Here is a 13,245-nt window from a genome sequence, read left to right as displayed (position 1 = left end):
GGAATGGTACTTTATTGCGGGAGAGCGCAAAAGAAAAAAGGAACGAGTTGTCACACAAAACAAAATCGGACCCTGAACAAGTTAAAGTTCACATTGACAATATTTTACTTGCCATCAAAATGAATGCATCAATGCTGTCAGTTCAACAAATCCACGATCACATGGCAAAGTATGTGAGTACACCACCGTGACGTGCGGTGAGGGTTGGGGTTGGTGAGGCACTGACTCAGAGTCAGATTTACAAACGTACTGTATGACCCTAAGGCACTGAGTCGCAAGTCATTTTTACATGCATACATGGTTGTTATACGATTGATTAAATTTAATAACATTTTAAACACACCACTCTACATTTAAACACACCACTGCAGTATACTTACCTTTACTTGTAAATGAAGTCCATTCTCCTCTCCTTCTGGACGAAGATCACCAAATGATTCCCAAGCGCGGCACCGCTGCTGCTCACTGCTCCCCTCTCCCCCAGGGGATGGATTAAAATCACATGGGGATGGGTTAAATGCAGAGGAAATTTTTCACCACACCCAGATGTGTGTGTGACAATCATTGGGTGTAAGGGAGTGGAGAATACAGCCAAGTGCGTAACGATATAGACCTTTATTGCGGGCGGGGGGTAAGGTGGGCGAAGCATGAGGCTGTGGCAGGTGGCGGCGATTCCGCTGATAGGGGGGCGTGGTCCTGTCACACAGGTGGCGCCAGTACGTGACATTGGGACTTTATGACTTTACTTTAGATCTCGATGAAGCAATAAAGTCGATTTTTGGCAGCACAACCACAAAGCCAGTCTTTTTTAGAGTACCAATCCTTTTGAAACAAACGTGTTGTAGTCCGTCCCGGGAGGCCCGTAGTTTGAATTAATCTTCGCAAATCTGGCGTTGGTCTTCCCTTACTTATGGTTTCTTGCTTTGACTGAAAGTCAAGTTTTGAAGTCAAGTCAAGTCAAGTTTATTTGTATAGCCCTAAATCACAAGCAGTCTCAAAGGGCTTCACATAGACAGAAATTGACAATTATTCTCAAAGCATCCCCTGATCTTAAGCTCCCAAAAGGGCAATGAAAAACTTAAAAACCCCTACCGGGGGAAAATGAGAAACCTTGAGAAGGGACCACAGATGGAAGGATCCCCCTTTCAGGATCACCAGGTTGAAATGGATGCAGAGAGGGCACAAATGATACAACATGAAAATCAATGAAATAAAAAGTGGATGTCCATGTCAGAGCAGAGGGCTACCGAAAGAGCCCTCAATTGTCCTGGCAGTGTCTTCGAGGAGGTTGAGCTGCAGTTCCCCCATCCTGAATTGGCCCACGAGAATCCAGATAGCCGCTGTCAGCATGGGTGCCACCTAACCACCTCCCCGGCCGGCGGGGAGGGGGGAGGGAGGGGGTGGAGAGGGAGAGAAAACAAACTCCAGCCGAATCGGCCACTACAGGTTAGTTAAAGGCCATGTCATAGAAATGTGTCTTTAAACGTGTCTTAAATGTTTCTACTGAGGTAGCAGTCCTAATATCCATTGGTAGGGCATTCCAAAGCTCTGGAGCCCGAATAGAAAATGCTCTAGAGCCTGCAGACATTTTCTTGGCCCTCGGTGTCGCTAAAAGGGTAGCGTTTTGCGAACGAAGGTTACGAGACGGAACATAAGGAACAACTAGGTCGACCAGATATGAAGGCGCTAAGCCATGCAGTGATTTATAGGTTAATAGAAGAACCTTGAAGTCACATCTTAAATGGACCGCGAGTCAAAAGGTTTGCCCACCCCTGCTCGACAGCATTGCAAAGACATCGGGGACGATGCCTCTAGATTGATTGACAGACTGGGGTGGTGGTTCCCCTCTTCAAGGAGGCTGTGTTCCAACTACAGAGGAATCACACTCCTCAGCCTCCCTGGTAAGGTCTATTCAGGAGGAGCAGTGTGGTTTTCGTCCTGGCCGTGGAACAGTGGACCAGCTCTATACCCTCGGCAGGATCATCGAGGGTGCAACGGATTAGCTCAACCAGTCCACATGTGTTTTGTGGACTTGGAGAAGGCGTTCGACAGTGTCCCTTGGGAGGTTCTGTGGAGGGTGCTTCGGGAGTACGGGATGCCGAACCAAGTGATAAGGGCGGTTCAGTCCCTGTATCATCGATGCCAGAGCTTGGTCCGCATTTCTGGCAGTAAGTCGTATTCATTCCCAGTGAGGGTTGGACTCCGCGAAGGCTGTCCTTTGTCACCAATTCTGTTCATAACTTTTATTTTATCTTTATTTTAACTTTTTATTTTATTTCATCATTATTTTTATCATAGGTAGCTACACTTCAACTGTGAGAGAGAATGTGAAAAAAAATCCCAGAAATCACATTGTAGGATTTTATTTGTAAATTATGGTAGAAAATGAGTATTTGGTCAATAATACAAGTTCAATTCAAGACTTTGTAAAATGAACTTTTTGAGCAATGACAGAGGTCAATTGTTGTTTGTAGGTTTGCACACAGGGTATGTAGTATTTTGGGCCATTCCTCCATTCTTCAAGACTTTTGGGGCTGTCGCTGGGCAACACAGGCTTTCATTTCCCTCCACCGATTTTCTCTGGGGTTGAAGTCTCAAGACTGGCAAGGCCACTCCAGATCTTTGAGATGCTTCTTACCGAGCATTTGGCGTGGATGCAGATGAGGTGAGAAGTCTATCTGTACGGGCAACGACCGACCCTTAAGTTCAACGAAGATTGAAAAAAAGGGTTGTTCCTGATCCTTGGTTTTTACATGACTATGGCTTCTGTATTTTAAATTGAAGTTGAGGATTCTAGGTAGGTAGTGTGGCCGAGCGGTTTAAAGCACTGAATTAAGGCTTCAGTCTCTCATGAGGAGACATATTCCATGTGAAACCTAATTGACGTGGAGTGGTGTTGATTTCATGGGGAAAGTTCAGCTGTGCAGCGGAGACACCAGCCCTCATGTTTCAGTCCCTTGCCTGGAACTGGAACATGAGGGCTGGTGTCTCCGCTTCTCTCCCCTTTCCTCACAAACCTAACAGGGAGCTGTTTGGCTGCAGACTGGTTGTTGGAACTCTTTTCTGCTGGTCTCGAGAACTTCGGCCAGCTTCGTCAGGACTGGCGCCATCTATAGCGTGCCTGTGTCAGTGCTCTTTTGTAGCCTGACAGTAGGTGCTGTAGGCTTGCGTTAGGTGCGCTGCACAAGGGACAGCTCCCTTCCTTGCCAAATCACTGGCGGAGCATTCTGTGGCTAAGTTGCCCTGATCAGAAAGCTGTCTGGCTTGCGGCATCTTCCACAGGTAAGCCCAGCTGAGAGGTCTCCCCTTCCCAAGTGGTCCATCTCCTTTGACGACCCTGTGACGCGGCCTTGATGGTGGACTGCTCCTGCTTTGATCTTGAAACTTCTTCCACGACCAAGCTTTTCGTTCCCTCTTTGTGGCCTTGGACCAGAGTCGTGGGGGCTCTTCCCAGCCAAGCCCCACTCTCCTTTCTTGCACCTTGCCAATTATTTCCTGATGTTGAAGCCTGCCGATAGCACCACAAGTGCAATTCTCACAGTAGGATCTGAGGACTATTTTAACTCAAGAACGAACCTGACCTTCTCCTGCTTGTAGCCCAAGGTTATGGACTGGATCGGCAGTTGCAGCGCGGTTGCCCCGAACAAGCCCGTGTCAGAGAAGCCTTTCGGTAAACCGAGCCATTTCCGAATGTAGGAGTTGGCTTAGTATGTCCAGCCCGTTCGCTGTTGAGGATGGAATGTTGCTGATCTTCAGTGGCCACATGACCCTTTGGTACAATGCGAAGTTGTAGCACCACAATTTGTGCGTTCCGGGTAGCTGGCTCTTGTCGGTGATCGCCAGGCCTTCTGCGAGTTGTTTCTTCTTTGTTACATTATCAACAAGGCGGTGTAGGACAGCACTTTTGGGTGCTGTGTGGGGAAACTAGCTATGTATCTTCCGATTTCAAAGTTTTAATCTTCTGATTGTCACTCATATTGTTTCGCATCTGTTGTGTACAGGCTTCATTACATTATGAACAAAGCTCCGTCGGGCAGCACTAACCTGGATGCTGGTGAAGAAACATCATCATGGGTTTAAAGTCCGTGTTCCAGGCGCCGCTGGGTTGGACTGGATTCTCAGTATGGCTTTCTTCCACCGGGGACAGTCCATGGCCATCTCGTGGTTGAGAGTCCTATACCGAGAAAATCTTTGGAGCAAAACCTTTTACAGCCGGATGCCCTTCCTGACACCAACCCAAGGGCAAATGCTGGTGAAGAAACCATCCTCCAATCTCACGTCTTAATAGAATCGTCAACAAATGTAGCAAGCACAGAAGGTCGGTAGTGTGGCCGAGCGGTCTAAGGCGCTGGATTTAGGCTCCAGTCTCTCCTGAGGCGTGGGTTCAAATCCCACCACTGCCATTTATGCATCAATTCAGGTGTTTTCTTCTTGCCCAACTCCTGTCAGTGCAGCTGCGTAAAGTATCAGGACTCTGAAAAGGTATATATATATATATAAATATTAGGGGTGTAACGATTCATCGATACACATCGATTAATCCATATAATGCTCTACGATTTATTGGCATCGATGCTAAACGTAAACATCGATTTATATCGCCGTGTTTGACCTCGGACATTAGACGCGACTTTATTTTGAAATCCAGTTCATTGTTGCTTGCTTCCTCTTTCCGGGAGCAGGGAGCAGTGCGCGGCGTTGTTGTGTTGTGAGCAGAGCAGGCACGTGAAAGGGGAGTCGACAACTAGTACGCGGCTCCTGGGCTGGTGCTATGGCTAGTGTCCAAAAAGACGAGGAGATTTGCTCCCCTTTAGGCTTCAAGTCATTCGTTTGGAAGCACTTTGGATTCCAAAGAAAAGATGGCTCAACGGACAAGACACGTGCAGTTTGTAAATCCTGCCATGCGGTGATCAAATATTCAGGGACCACAAATCTCGCCGCACATTTAAAGAAAAAACACGACATCAAAGTTCAGTGTTAAAGTAAGCACTTTGTATACTACAATACTCTTGCAATTTCCTAAATAAAGAGTTTGCAGTACCTTGTTGATTTTGCGTATGAATTGTTATAAATCAGGATATTGTTCTATATTTTTTATTTAAAAAAATATATATATCGATCGTAGAGCACTATATCGTGATATATCGTGAATGAATCGCAGCAGGCTTTAAGATATCGGCAAATATCGTATCGTAGTTCTTTGTATCGATATGATATCGTATCGTGACAAAACCCGCGATTTACACCCCTAATAAATATCCATCTTTGCCTTTCATTCTAACCTTGACTACCCATTTACAGTAATCCCTTGTTTATCGCGGATAATTGGTTTCAAAAACCACCCGCGATAAGTGAAATTCGCTAAGTGCGGTCACCAACAGACTAACGAGTTAGCGGTAAGATGCTAATTCGCGATCGTGTTAACACGTGAAAACAGACTTCTAAAGGAATGTAAACGAACATTTGGAGCAATACTACATTGTCCTAAAGGTTAAACAAATGTTTCCTCATTTTAGAAGTTTTATTTTGACTTTCAAATGTTTTTTAATTTGGCAAAAAACTCCACGATGTAGTGAAGTCGCGATAAACAAAACGCAAAGTGGCGAGGGACCACTGTAACAGGTAACGACATTGTGTATTTGGACTGAGAATGGTGAAAGAAGGCACATAGATGCCTCGCAATCTGTATGCATTGTGGATGGGTCAACCTCCACGCAGCACAGCCAACGTGTGGAACATATTATCCGCACAACATTTCTTCTCAAAAGCATGACTTAAAAGAAGGTCCAAAGCTTTGCAAACACCACAAGTTCCAGTAGCAGAGGATGGTTTCGATCCATCGACCTCTGGGTTATGGGCCCAGCACGCTTCCGCTGCGCCACTCTAATGAGTAGCATGGGTTATTCATAATGTCCTCCCATTGGCAAACAAGCATTCGGTTCCAGGCTTCAAAATTTGGGTGCGTATTATACATGGGTACAGGCTTTTTTCCAGCATCGACATGCCATTTTTAGGGTGCGTATTATGCACGGGGGCGCATTATGCATGGAAAAACACGGTAATAAATAAGAGGAGCAAAAATGGAGCAAGTGTGCATACAGCGGACAGTCAGAATATAGCGCAAAAGTACAGGCCGCTACGCAGAAGGGGGGAGACAGTTCTATGTATCCTCCGATTTCAAAGTTTTAATATCATTCTGATTCTGATTGTTCATTACATTATGAAAAAAGCGGGCAGCACTAACCTGGATGCTGGTGAAGACACCAACTATTTATCCTCCAAGTTCACGTTTTAATAGAATTGTCAACAAATGTCAATGTGGAAATTGCATCAAGCCGGTAGTGTGGCTGAGGGGTCTAAGGTGCTGGATTTAGGTTCCAGTCTCTCCTGAAGGGTGGGTTTAAGTCCCACCCCTGCCACTTATGCATCAATTCAGGTGTGTTCTTCTTTCCCAACTCCTTTCAATGCAGCGGCGTAAAGTATAAGAACTAGGGGTGTAACGATTAATCGATATAATGCTCTACGATTTATTGGCATCGATGCTAAACGTAAACATCGATTTATATCGCCGTCTTTGACCTCGGACATTAGACGCGACTTTATTTTGAAATCCAGTTCATTGTTGCTTGCTTCCTCTTTCCGGGAGCAGTGCGCGTTGTTGTTGTGTTGTGAGCAGAGCAGGCACGTGAAAGGGGAGTCGACAACTAGTACGCGGCTCCTGGGCTGGTGCTATGGCTAGTGTCCAAAAAGACGAGGAAATTTGCTCCCCTTTAGGCTTCAAGTCATTCGTTTGGAAGCACTTTGGATTCCAAAGAAAAGATGGCTCAACGGACAAGACACGGGTAGTTTGTAAATCCTGCCATGCGGTGATCAAATATTCAGGGACCACAAATCTCGCCGCACATTTAAAGAAAAAACACGACATCAAAGTTCAGTGTTAAAATAAGCACTTTGTATACTACAATACTCTTGTAATTTCCTAAATAAAGAGTTTGCAGTACCTTGTTGATTTTGCGTATGAATTGTTATAAATCAGGATATTGTTCTATATTTTTTATTTAAAAAAATATATATATATCGACCGTAGAGCACTATATGGTGATATATCGTGAATGATTCGCAGCAGGCTTTAAGATATGGGCAAATATCGTATCGTAGTTCTTTGTATCGATATATCGTATCGTGACAAAACCCGCAATTTACACCCCTAATAAGAACCCTTCAAAGGTCTTTGCAAAATATCAATCTTGCCGTTTTATTCTAACCTGGACTACCCATTTATAGTAATCCCTCATTTATCGCGGATAATTGGTTCCAAAAACCACCCGCGATAAGCAATGTTCCCTCTAAGGTGCGCGCGTGCGCAATCACGCACTGCCCGCACATTCTCAGCGCACAAGAAAATCTATCCAGCGCATAAACATCATCAACATAACGTAGTAATTAATATTAGATTATAATATATTATATTATATTACATCAATAATATTATATTAATATTAGTTCTAATCTAATTAATTCGCCCAATAATGTTTATTTTTTTTTGTTTCTCACTCAGTGAGTGACAGGTGTCCAGCCAATGATATGATACGGTTCACTTACGGTACGAAGCCAATCATGGCATTGACGGCGCTTGCGTCTGGGCCCTGCCTATATGCGCCGTGCAGGTTAGCTAGCAGGTTGATTGATGCTAATCCAAACCCCGCAACATGGCGAAACGAACAGGCAGGAATACATCCATTCACAAAGCCACAGTAAAAAAGAAATACAGTTATTTTAAGATGGAATGGATGTCGGAGTATGTGCAAATTGAAGGTGAGCGGTGAGATTGGGTGAGATTTTGTCTTTTTCAAGTGAGAAAGGTCTACTCTGCAAACCATGCAGCGATGCCAAAGTAGCAAGTGAGTTTTCAGAGGGAAAATTGTGGACTGAATGGAAGCTGGACTATCTTAAGCGTCACGTTCAGCATAAAAGTAATTTAAAAGCTGTCGAAACTGTACGAAGACTCAAGATGGGACAGGGGAATGGTACTTTATTGCGGGAGAGCGCAAAAGAAAAAAGGAACGAGTTGTCACACAAAACAAAATCGGACCCTGAACAAGTTAAAGTTCACATTGACAATATTTTACTTGCCATCAAAATGAATGCATCAATGCTGTCAGTTCAACAAATCCACGATCACATGGCAAAGTATGTGAGTACACCACCGTGACGTGCGGTGAGGGTTGGGGTTGGTGAGGCACTGACTCAGAGTCAGATTTACAAACATACTGTATGACCCTAAGGCACTGACTCACAAGTCAGTTTTACATCCAAACATGGTTGTTATACCATTCTTGATTAAATTTAATAACATTTTAAACACACCACTGTACATTTAAACACACCACTGCAGTATACTTACCTTTACTTGTAAATGAAGTCCATTCTCCTGTCCTTCTGGACGAAGATCACCAAATGATTCCCGAGCGCGGCACCGCTGCTGCTCACTGCTCCCCTCTCCCCCAGGGGATGGATTAAAATCACATGGGGATGGGTTAAATGCAGAGGACAAATTTCACCACACCCAGTGACAATCATTGGGTGTAAGGGAGTGGAGACGACCAGGCGGGGGGTTAGTACTCCGTCGAAACGTCCGATTCCTCGTTGGACGCAGGATCGACAGACGCGGGGGCAGAAGACTCCGGCACCGGCGGACAAGGCCGCCTCGGGCCCTTACCCCTGGGCCCCTCAACCGTCCTCGGCTGTCCGCGCCGGGGGCCCGGTTGGTCTGGGTGACAGCGATGGAACACCGCGATGAGCGAACGGTCGAGGATCCAGCGGCTCGGGACCCAGGAGCAGTGGGCGTCGTCATAGCCCTCCCAATCCACCAGGTATTGGAAGCCACGACCGCGCCGCCGCGATCGGAGCAGGGAGCGGACGCCGGAAGCCGGGCCCCCCTCGACGAGCTGGGGCGGCGGCGGGGGCACGGGCGCCGGCGCCAATGCGCTCTCAAAGACGGGCCGCACACGGGACACGTGGAACGTGGGGTGTACCTTCATGGACTCCGGAAGGAGGAGACGGACGGCCTGATCACCTTCTGGATGGGAAACGGTCCAACAAACCGCGGCGCCAGCTTGCGGGACCCCTTTCGCTGCGGCAAATCCTGCGTCGAGAGCCACACCCGCTGGCCCACTCTGTACTCCGGGGCCGGCGACCGGCGCTTGTTTACCTGGCGGGCGTAGCCTGAAACAGAGCGGAGAAGAGCGGTCCGGGCCCTCGCCCAGGTGATGAGGACAACGGCGGACACAAGCCTGGGCCGACGGGCACGCCGTTTCACGTTCCTGGTGGGGAGGGAATTGTGGGCGTACTCCACCCAAGGCAGCTGTTGGACCCACCCACGCTGGTCCCCAGCGGCCATGCATCGGAGGGACCTGCCCAGCTCCTGGTTCAGACGCTCCGCTTGACCGTTGGACTGAGAGTGAAACCCCAACGAGAGGCTGGCCGTAGCGCCGAGGAGTCGGCAGAACTCCGCCCAGAAGGTGGACGCGAACTGCGGGCCACGGTCCGACACGATGTCCTGTGGGAGGCCGTGGTGACGAAACAACTCCCGCACCATGATGGACGCAGTCTGCTTCACAGACGAAAGCTTAGGCAGAGGAATGAAGTGCGTCATTTTGCTGAACTGGTCCACCACCGTGAGGACCACCGTGTTCCCCTCCGAGGGGGGAAGGCCCGTGACAAAGTCGATGGACAGGTGAGACCAGGGAGGGATAGAATCGTCAACAAATGTAGAATCTGCAGAAAGTCGGTAGTGTGGCCGAGCGGTCTAAGGCGCTCGGTTTAGGTTTTAGTCTCTCCTGAGGTGTGGGTTCAAGTCCCACCACAGCCCCTTCTGCAACAATTCAGGTGTGTTCTTGTTGCCCAACTCCTGTCAATGCAGCTGCATAAAGTATAAGAACCCTTCTTAGGTCTTTGCGAAATATCAATCTTGGCCTTTCATTCTAACCTGGAGTACCCATTTATAGTAATCCCTCGTTTATCGCAGATAATTGGTAAAGGGAAATTCGGTAAGTACGGTCACCAACAAGAAGTACTGGGCAGGCTAACGAGTTAAGATGCTAATTCGCGATCGAGTTAACACGCGAAAACGGACTTCTAAAGGAATGTGAACAAACATTTAGAGCATTACTACATTGTGCTAAAGGTTAGACACGTTTCCTCAATTTAGAAGTTTTATTTTGACTTTTAAATGATTTTTTTAATTTGGAAAAAAACTCAGCGATGTAGTGAAGCCGCGAGAAACGAAATGCGAAGTAGCGAGGGATCACTGTAATAGGTAACGACATTATGTATTTGGACTGAGAATGGTGAAAGAAGGCACATACATGCCTCGCAATCTGTATGCATTGAGGATGGGTCAACCTCCGCGCAGCACAGCCAACGTGTGGAAAATATTATCCGCACAACATTTCTTCTCAAAAGCATGACTTTTCCAAAGAAGGTCCAAAGATTTGCATGTGCCACAAGTTCCAAATAGCAGAGGATGGTTTCGATACATCGACCTCTGGGTTATGGGCCCAGCACGCTCCCGCTGCGCCACTCTGCTGCGTAGAAAGTGTCATTCAAGATGTCCTCCAATTGGCAAATAAGCATTTGGTTCCAGGCTTCATTATGATCAAAGCTCAGTCGGGCAGCACTAACCTGGATGCTATTATATGCTATGGTTTCAAAAACAACTAGTCCCTGATCTAACAATTAAGTCAAGTCAAGTTTATTTATATAGCCCTAAATCACAAGCAGTCTTCACACATACAATACAAATTGACAATTATTCTCAAAGCATCCCCTGATCTTAAGATCCCACCTTAAAGATTAGTCCAATATATTTGATAATGGATTAAAATATAAAAATATTAAAATTTTATAAATATATTATATTTTTAAGATTGAGTTCACTGTAAAAAAATTCTGAAGAGATTTTTGAAGGATCAAGCCATTGTGAGTCTCAAATACGGATTGAGGGGGGCCCCGGTGATCCGCGTCCGGGCGAGGGAAAACCAAATCCAGTTTTGTTTCTCATCATTTGGGGTTTTTGTGAGCCGTGCTTTATCTAGCCCCTTACCTAGGACCCTTTTGCCATGGGTGACCCTACTAGACACTTCTGTGCTCGACACGGATTGTCCATACTGAACACCATGTTCAAGCATAAGGGTGTCCATGTGTGCACTTGGCACCAGGACACCCTAGGCCGCAGTTCGATGATCGACTTTGTAGTCGTGTCATCGGATTTGCGGCCGCACGTTTTGGACACTCGGGTGAAGAGATGTGCGGAGCTGTCAACTGATCACCACCTGGTGGTGGGTTGGCTCCGATAGTGGGGGAAGATGCCGGTCCGACCTAGCAGACCCAAATGTACTGTGAGGGTCTGCTGGGAATGTCTGGCAGAATCCCCTGTCAGGAAGAGCTTCAACTCCCACCTCCGGCAGAGCTTTTCCCACGTCCCGGTGGAGGCGGGGGTCATTGAGTTCGAGTGGACCATGTTTTGTGCCTCCATTGTTGAGGCAGCCGACCAGAGCTGTGGCCGTAAGGTGGTCGGTGCCTGTCGTGGTGGCAACCCCCGAACCCGCTGGTGGACACAGGTGGTAAGGGATGACGTCAAGCTGAAGAAGGAGTCCTATCGGAAGCGGAACACGGCTTCGGCGGTTGCTGAGACAAAAACCCGGGCGTAGGAGTTTGGCGAGGCCATGGAGAATGACTTCCGGACGGCTTCGAGGAAATTCTGGTCCACCCTCCGACGTCTCAGGCGGGGGAAGCAGTGCACTGTCAACACTGTTTACAGTGGAGATGGCGTGCTGCTGACCTTGACTCGGGACGTCGCGAGTCGGTGGGCAGAATACTTTGAAGACCTCCTCAATTCCACCGACATGCCTTCCATTGTGGAAGCAGGGCCTGGAGACTCTGAGGTGGACTTTCCAATCTCTGGGGTCGAAGTCAATGAGGTAGTAAAAAACTTCTCGGGTGCAAGGCCCCAGGGGTGGATGAGATCCGCCCGGAGTTTTTAAAGGCTCTGGATGTTGTGGGGCTGTCATGGCTGACATGCCTCTACAGTAGGGGTGTCCAAACTGGCCCGCGGTCCAGTTTTTATTGGCCCGCAGCAAATTCTGAAAACATAATTGAATGTGGCCCGCACAACAGCTTGAGCATTTCTCAGTTTCCACACTAGATGGAGCCCGCCACACAAAGCGCTTGACGTCCGATAAGCAAGGAAGAGAAGCGAACGCGCAGCGTTTGATTTGAGTCACACTAGCAACGACCCTGTGACACGGCCTTGATGGTGGACTGCTCCTGCTTTGATCTTGAAACTTCTTCCGCAACCAAGATTTTCGTTCCCTCTTTGTGGCCTTGGACCATAGTTGTGGAGGCTCTTCCCAGCCAAGCCCCACTCTCCTTCTTTGCACCTTGCCAATTACTTCCTGATGTTGAAGCCTGCCGATAGCCCCACAAGTGCAATTCTCACAGTAGGATCTGAGGATTATTTTAACTCAAGAACGAACCTGACCTTCTCCTGTTTGTAGCCCAAGGTCATGGACTGGATCGGCAGTTGCAGCGCAGTTGCCCAGAACAAGCCCGTGTCAGAGAAACCTTTCGGTAAACCGAGCCATTTCCGAATGTAGGAGTTGGCTTAGTATGTCCAGCCCGTTCGCTGTTGAGGATGGAATGTTGCTCATCTTCAGTGGCCACATGACCCTTTGGTACAATGTGAAGTTGTAGCACCACAATTTGTGCGTTCCGGGTAGCTGGCTCTTGTCGATGATCGCCAGGCCTTCTGCGAGTGTTTTCTTCTTTGTTACATTATCAACAAGGCGGTGTAGGACAGCACTTTTGGGTGCTGTGTGGGGAAACTAGCTATGTATCTTCCGATTTCAAAGTTTTAATCTTCTGATTGTCACTCATATTGTTTCGCATCTGTTGTGTACAGGCTTCATTACATTATGAACAAAGCTCCGTCGGGCAGCACTAACCTGGATGCTGGTGAAGAAACATCATCATCGGTTTAAAGTCCGTGTTCCAGGCGCCGCTGGGTTGGACTGGATTCTCAGTATGGCTTTCTTCCACCGGGGACAGTCCATGGCCATCTTGTGGTTGAGAGTCCTATACCGAGAAAATTAAACTCTAACCTTGAGTACCCATTTACAGTAATCCCTTGTTTATCGCGGATAATTGGTTCCAAAAACCACCTCGAATGTAAACGAACATTTGGAG

General features: G+C 47.4%; 1 non-coding gene across 1 annotated transcript; it reads left to right on the top strand.

The window, feature by feature from the left end:
• The first annotated feature begins 4,321 nt into the window (after positions 1-4,321).
• Positions 4,322-4,403, top strand: trnal-uag (transfer RNA leucine (anticodon UAG)). Its single transcript has one exon. It is a non-coding gene; the product is annotated as a tRNA-Leu (tRNA).
• Positions 4,404-13,245: the final 8,842 nt, after the last annotated feature.

Source organism: Syngnathus typhle, linkage group LG4, assembly GCF_033458585.1.
Source record: "Syngnathus typhle isolate RoL2023-S1 ecotype Sweden linkage group LG4, RoL_Styp_1.0, whole genome shotgun sequence".
Taxonomy (NCBI): Eukaryota; Metazoa; Chordata; class Actinopteri; order Syngnathiformes; family Syngnathidae; genus Syngnathus; species Syngnathus typhle.
Note: the sequence above shows the minus strand (reverse complement) of the source record. Positions and strands in the feature narration are given on the sequence as shown.